Consider the following 5,000-nt stretch of genomic DNA (forward strand, 5'->3'; position numbering starts at 1 on the left):
TCTTCCTGTCCTCCATGTCTTCCTCCTCCTCCTTCTACTTCCTCTTCCTCGACACAGCAACACAGATCAATGACGTCACTCGACTGGAACGCAAAGTCACGCTCATCTATTTTTTTTTTCTCTTTTCTTTTCTTTTTTTGTCCGTTAACGTTTCTGCAAAGATGTTGCTTGTCTCCTTAAAGGTTCTAGGTCGCTGAGAGGAGACACGATGTCGATTGAAATGTCGGTTGGCTCGCTTTGATGGGTTGCAGTGGCGCTGTAATAATGGTTAATGGTTGCTGAAGAGGAGGAGGAGGAGGAGGAGGAGGAGGAAGAGGAGGAGGAAGAGGAGGAGGAGGAGGAGGAAGAGGAGGAGGCGGTGGAGGAGGAGAAGGAGTAGGAGGAGGAGGCGGAGGCGGAGGCGGAGGAGGAGGAGGAGGAGGAGGCGGTGGAGGAGGAGGAGGCGGAGGGTGGAGGAGGAGAAGGAGGAGGAACAATGCCAACAATAACAAGAAAGAGAAGAAGAAATAGAAGAAGGGGAAGGAGAGGGATGAGAATAAGGAGATGAGAATGGGGAGGTAGAAGAGAAGAAGAACGAATAGGAGTAGGTGGAGAAGGAGGAGGAGTAGGAAACGAGGAGGATCAACAACAAGGAAGAGAAGAAATATAAGAAAAGAATAAGAATTAGGAGGAGGAGGATAAGCAATTGGAATGATAATAACAATAAGGACGATGGCGATGGCGATTTTGGTAATAATAATGATAACGATAATGATACCAATAGCAATAACGATAACAATAAAGGTCACACTATTAATGACAATTATCATGATAAAGGCAGCAAAAATCTGGCCTAAACATATGTAAATCTATCTTTTCTACACAAAACAGACAGATATGATGGAGACTTGTGTGTGTGGTGGTGTTGGTGTGTTGGGGGGGGGGGGGGGAGAGGGATGGGGAATTACGTGTGTGGGGGGAGTGGGGAAGAGGGAGAGAGAGGATTAAGTGTGTGAGGGGTGAGGGAGGTGTAAGAGCTGACCACAAGCCATAGTGGTGATATGACAAGAGAAATCATGAACACAAAGTGAACATGATTTTCAAATTACTCACAGCTGCGAGTAGCTTCACCTTTTTCCTTACTCTGTGGATGCGTGAGTAGGCGAGTGCGAGCATGTGTGTGTGTTAATGCATTGCGTGTGTATTGTATATTTTATTGTAATCAATGTGGAATCATAGGATTTCCGTGCTTATAATGTCTTTTTTCATGATATTGGGAATTATTTTCTTATCTGATAAATTGGTTATCTAGCCTGATTATCTGTTCATAATTAAATCATGTCGTGGTGAAGATATTGGGCAGTTTCCATTATCTCAAGAAGGTACATTGGATGATCATAATGTCAGTTCATATCTTTAGTGAAATCATGGTACGGTAGCCATGTCATGGTTCATAATGATACGAATGACGAACAGCAAAGAGAGCAAAGAGTGACGTCATTAAGTTCGAGGATACTTAAGGATGACGTCATCAGAGCCGCCAGTTACATGAGCAACGTTTAGTAGGAAAATGGAACGTCACTACTTGAGACGATCATGCACTCGCAACATCCAGGAAAATAGTCATAATAATAGAAAAAAAGTAAGAAAATACAATTAGATTAAAAATGACACAAACGCCATGGAACTTTATGGTACTTTATGACATCATAACGTTATAACTAGTGGTATCCTTTGCTCCCGCAGGTCTAATAGTCGGCTTTCCGCACAGGAAATATTGTATAACTGAATTATCACCAAAATCCTACTCTATATTTTTATCCAGGACTCGAGTTCCGTTAGATTTGTGGGAATATCAGTCACTTCCTGACAAAAGTTGAATTCTTCTAAGTCTCTTGCTACGATTAACTTTTTTTTTTCCATTTCATCTCTTGTCCTTTTTCATGCACTAACAATGCAATATCCTTCAGTTCTTTTCACCTCAACAGTAAAGTTAAAGTGCAATGTGTATAATCATACAGTAATGCTGATAATCGCCATTAAAGTCGTGATGGCGACCATGAGGTAAAAATATTACGTTACTACCAAATTATTATGATAACAATTTTGCTGAAGGCCATTATTGTTGTTGATAATGATAAAAGTTACAAATCATAATTATTGTAATGGTAATTAAAATAAGTATAACAATGATAGGTACAGTTATGATACCATTACTATTATTAAACCAACGTGAATAACAATAGTACATTAAAAAAATAGTAATATGAAATTCTATAATAATAATAGTAATAATAATTAGAATGGAAGTAATAATAGTGATAACAAGAATGATAAAGACGATGATCGTAATTATAGTACAAAGAGTACCAATGATTATGATAGTAATATTAGAAACGAAAATTATCATAACAACGATGATGAAAATGAAGGTATTAACAATAATAACAATAATGACGGTAATGATGACATCAATAATGATAATATCTTCAATAATACCAATAATGATAATGGTGACCATAATGATATTATTAATGATAATAGTAACGATATTTACGGATGTAAATTACAATACCAAAATAATCATAATATCACTAGTAATGGACATGGTTTCTATCATGATGATTATCATCGTCATTTCTGCAATTATATAGATAATAGCAGCAACAACGATAGTACACTAACGATCTACCTACTTGCACTGCCTCCAAAAAATACAAAAAGGACAGAAATAATCATACACATCCACACAGACATACAATTAGCAAGCGGAAGTCGTTTATTACACTACATTCTCAACTGCCTCGCAAACGGAAACGGTAGACCAATATACATATATTCTCGGAAGTCAACCGACAACAACACTGATACTACTTTCTTTAAATCTGACTTTAGATTCTATCCACCTTGTTTACTCAGACTGAATTACCGCCTTCGTTAAGATTGTAAAAAAAAAGACGAAGGTCGGTTGGCGACTTCGAAACTACAGTTGGGGTTCCAGAACGGTTGGCTGTTCCATCAAGAGGAAACGCCGCTGGGCCATTACACGAAGGCTACAGAGCAGAGCACATTAAAGATGGCCAGAACAGGACACAAGCTGGGACACACAGCTCCCACTGCGAAGAAGACACCCGCTGAGTGGCTGGTTTGACGAGTTTTTTTTTTCTTTTCCTTTTCTTTGCTACTGTTGTTGTTTTAGATAACTGTCTTTTCTGCTTTCGGTTTGTGTTGTTTTTCGAAGGAAAGTTTATTGTACCTACTATTTTTGAAAAGTTATTTACAGCGAGGAGAAGGAAGAGAGAACGAGAAAAGGAGAGGAAGGACAGATGGATAACTCCAGGGAGAATGACCATTTACAGAGGTGGGAGGTGGAGAGAGCTGGACAGGGGAGGGAAGGGAAAGTGAATGGGTGACTGAGTGCGAAAATGGGTTGACTGGGGATGCGTGGACTGTATATTCTAAATATAGGCCTACTTACATCAGCCAGTAGTCACACGCGCATACACACAGGCGCATACACACACACACACGCACACACACATGTTCACATTTATAATATAAATATATAGATTTATAGATAGATAGCTAAATATATATAAATATAAATATATAGACAGATATATAAGCGTAGGTTCAAATAATGTGTAATGCATATCATATTGCGTGATATGGCACATACACAGTATAATATAATAACGCCTGACATTATAATACAATGAACTACAATATAATGTAATCCGATATAACGCAATGTAATGCAAGCCGCACACATAACTATCAAAAAGGTACGATTTGAAAATCAGTTACACACTGAGGACGGCCGCCACACGCACACACGCACGCACAGTGAATAACCTTCCCTTTCATTCGCGTGAGATTGTGTTCCTTTTGTTCCCACGCGTATATAGTACTCGTACTTGGTAATGCCCTTTTTATGCCATTCTCTTAGGGCTTATGAGAATGCTGGTTGATCTTGGAGTTGGGTCAGGGAAACCTTGACTCGTAATGAAAGTGTGTTTATGTTTCTTGTAGACAGGACGTATTTTGAAGAGTATTAATGATGGAATTAATTGGGTGAAAAGGGATTGGTTGGAACAAAGCTATTACATGACTGACTGTCTACGAACAACGGCGCGAATGCTCGAGAACTATATGTAGGTTCGCGTCTAATCCAACGTTTGACACAAGAACGTGAAACGAATTTAAACGAAATTATTACAAGTAGATTCCTTTTTTACCATTTTCTTAACATCGGATACGTGATAACCCATGCCTCGCGCATCTATAGAGCCTCAAACCGGACGCTACACATGTGCGGAAACCCTCCTCGAACGGCGCGAAGAGAGATCGGATTGGACGTTGGCGATGCGTTTTTGTTTCGACGCGCTCCCGGGGCCAGGCGATTCCTCCCTCTATACTTCACCTTGGCGTTGGTTTTGTTGACGTTTTGTTGTTCTGTTTTGACACCTGTTGGAGTCTCTCGCTGTCTAGTGCCGTCGGTGAGTGTGTCAAGCTGCTTCGGACCTTTTATGCGACCGTTACCTCGTCCCGATCGAGAGGAAGTGTGTGTAATGTTGTGATAAGCGATTGAAACAAGGGTAAACAAGAGGAAAGTGGGCAGGGTGCTGTGGGCACTCGGTGATGGGTGGACTCCTCGCACCGGGCGACTCAAGGAACTCGTAATGTATTATTGATTTGTTGTGTTTCTTTTGCGTGGTTTTATTTTTAACCGTTATATTGATGTTATTTCGTTAGCACATCATGTTAGTGCGAATGTGTGGTGAAAAAGCTTTCTTTACATGTGTATATATGAAATTATTTTGAAAATTGAATGTTATTTTCACGTCTTGAGTTCATTTGTATACATTTGTTTATTTATGATTTTCCTCGTTTTACCTGAACTAAATCAAGAATGTGATATTTTGAATTTCGTTGGTGTTATTTCATTTAGCATTACTATTAAATGATTATATCTGAGGGCACATTACACACATGCTTTACGTGATATTTTATCTATCTAA

The 5,000-nt window shown here is 39.3% G+C and overlaps 1 protein-coding gene across 5 annotated transcripts in view; it reads left to right on the forward strand.

The window, feature by feature from the left end:
* The first annotated feature begins 4,377 nt into the window (after window positions 1-4,377).
* The window catches only part of LOC122258193 (uncharacterized), a 47,401-nt gene continuing 46,778 nt past the window's right edge, over window positions 4,378-5,000 (forward strand). For 3 of the 5 annotated variants that reach the window (XR_015192009.1, XM_043023986.2, XM_086548659.1), the window contains exon 1: window positions 4,378-4,478. The gene's annotated coding sequence lies outside the window, so the exon portion shown is untranslated. Of the gene's footprint in view, window positions 4,479-4,498; window positions 4,664-5,000 lie in introns of those variants that run through there. The other 2 variants (XM_043023987.2, XM_043023988.2) reach the window with 2 other exon arrangements.

Source organism: Penaeus japonicus, unplaced genomic scaffold (assembly GCF_977035675.1).
Source record: "Penaeus japonicus unplaced genomic scaffold, GWHDUDI00000001_assembly GWHDUDI00000021, whole genome shotgun sequence".
In the NCBI taxonomy this organism is placed as follows: Eukaryota; Metazoa; Arthropoda; class Malacostraca; order Decapoda; family Penaeidae; genus Penaeus; species Penaeus japonicus.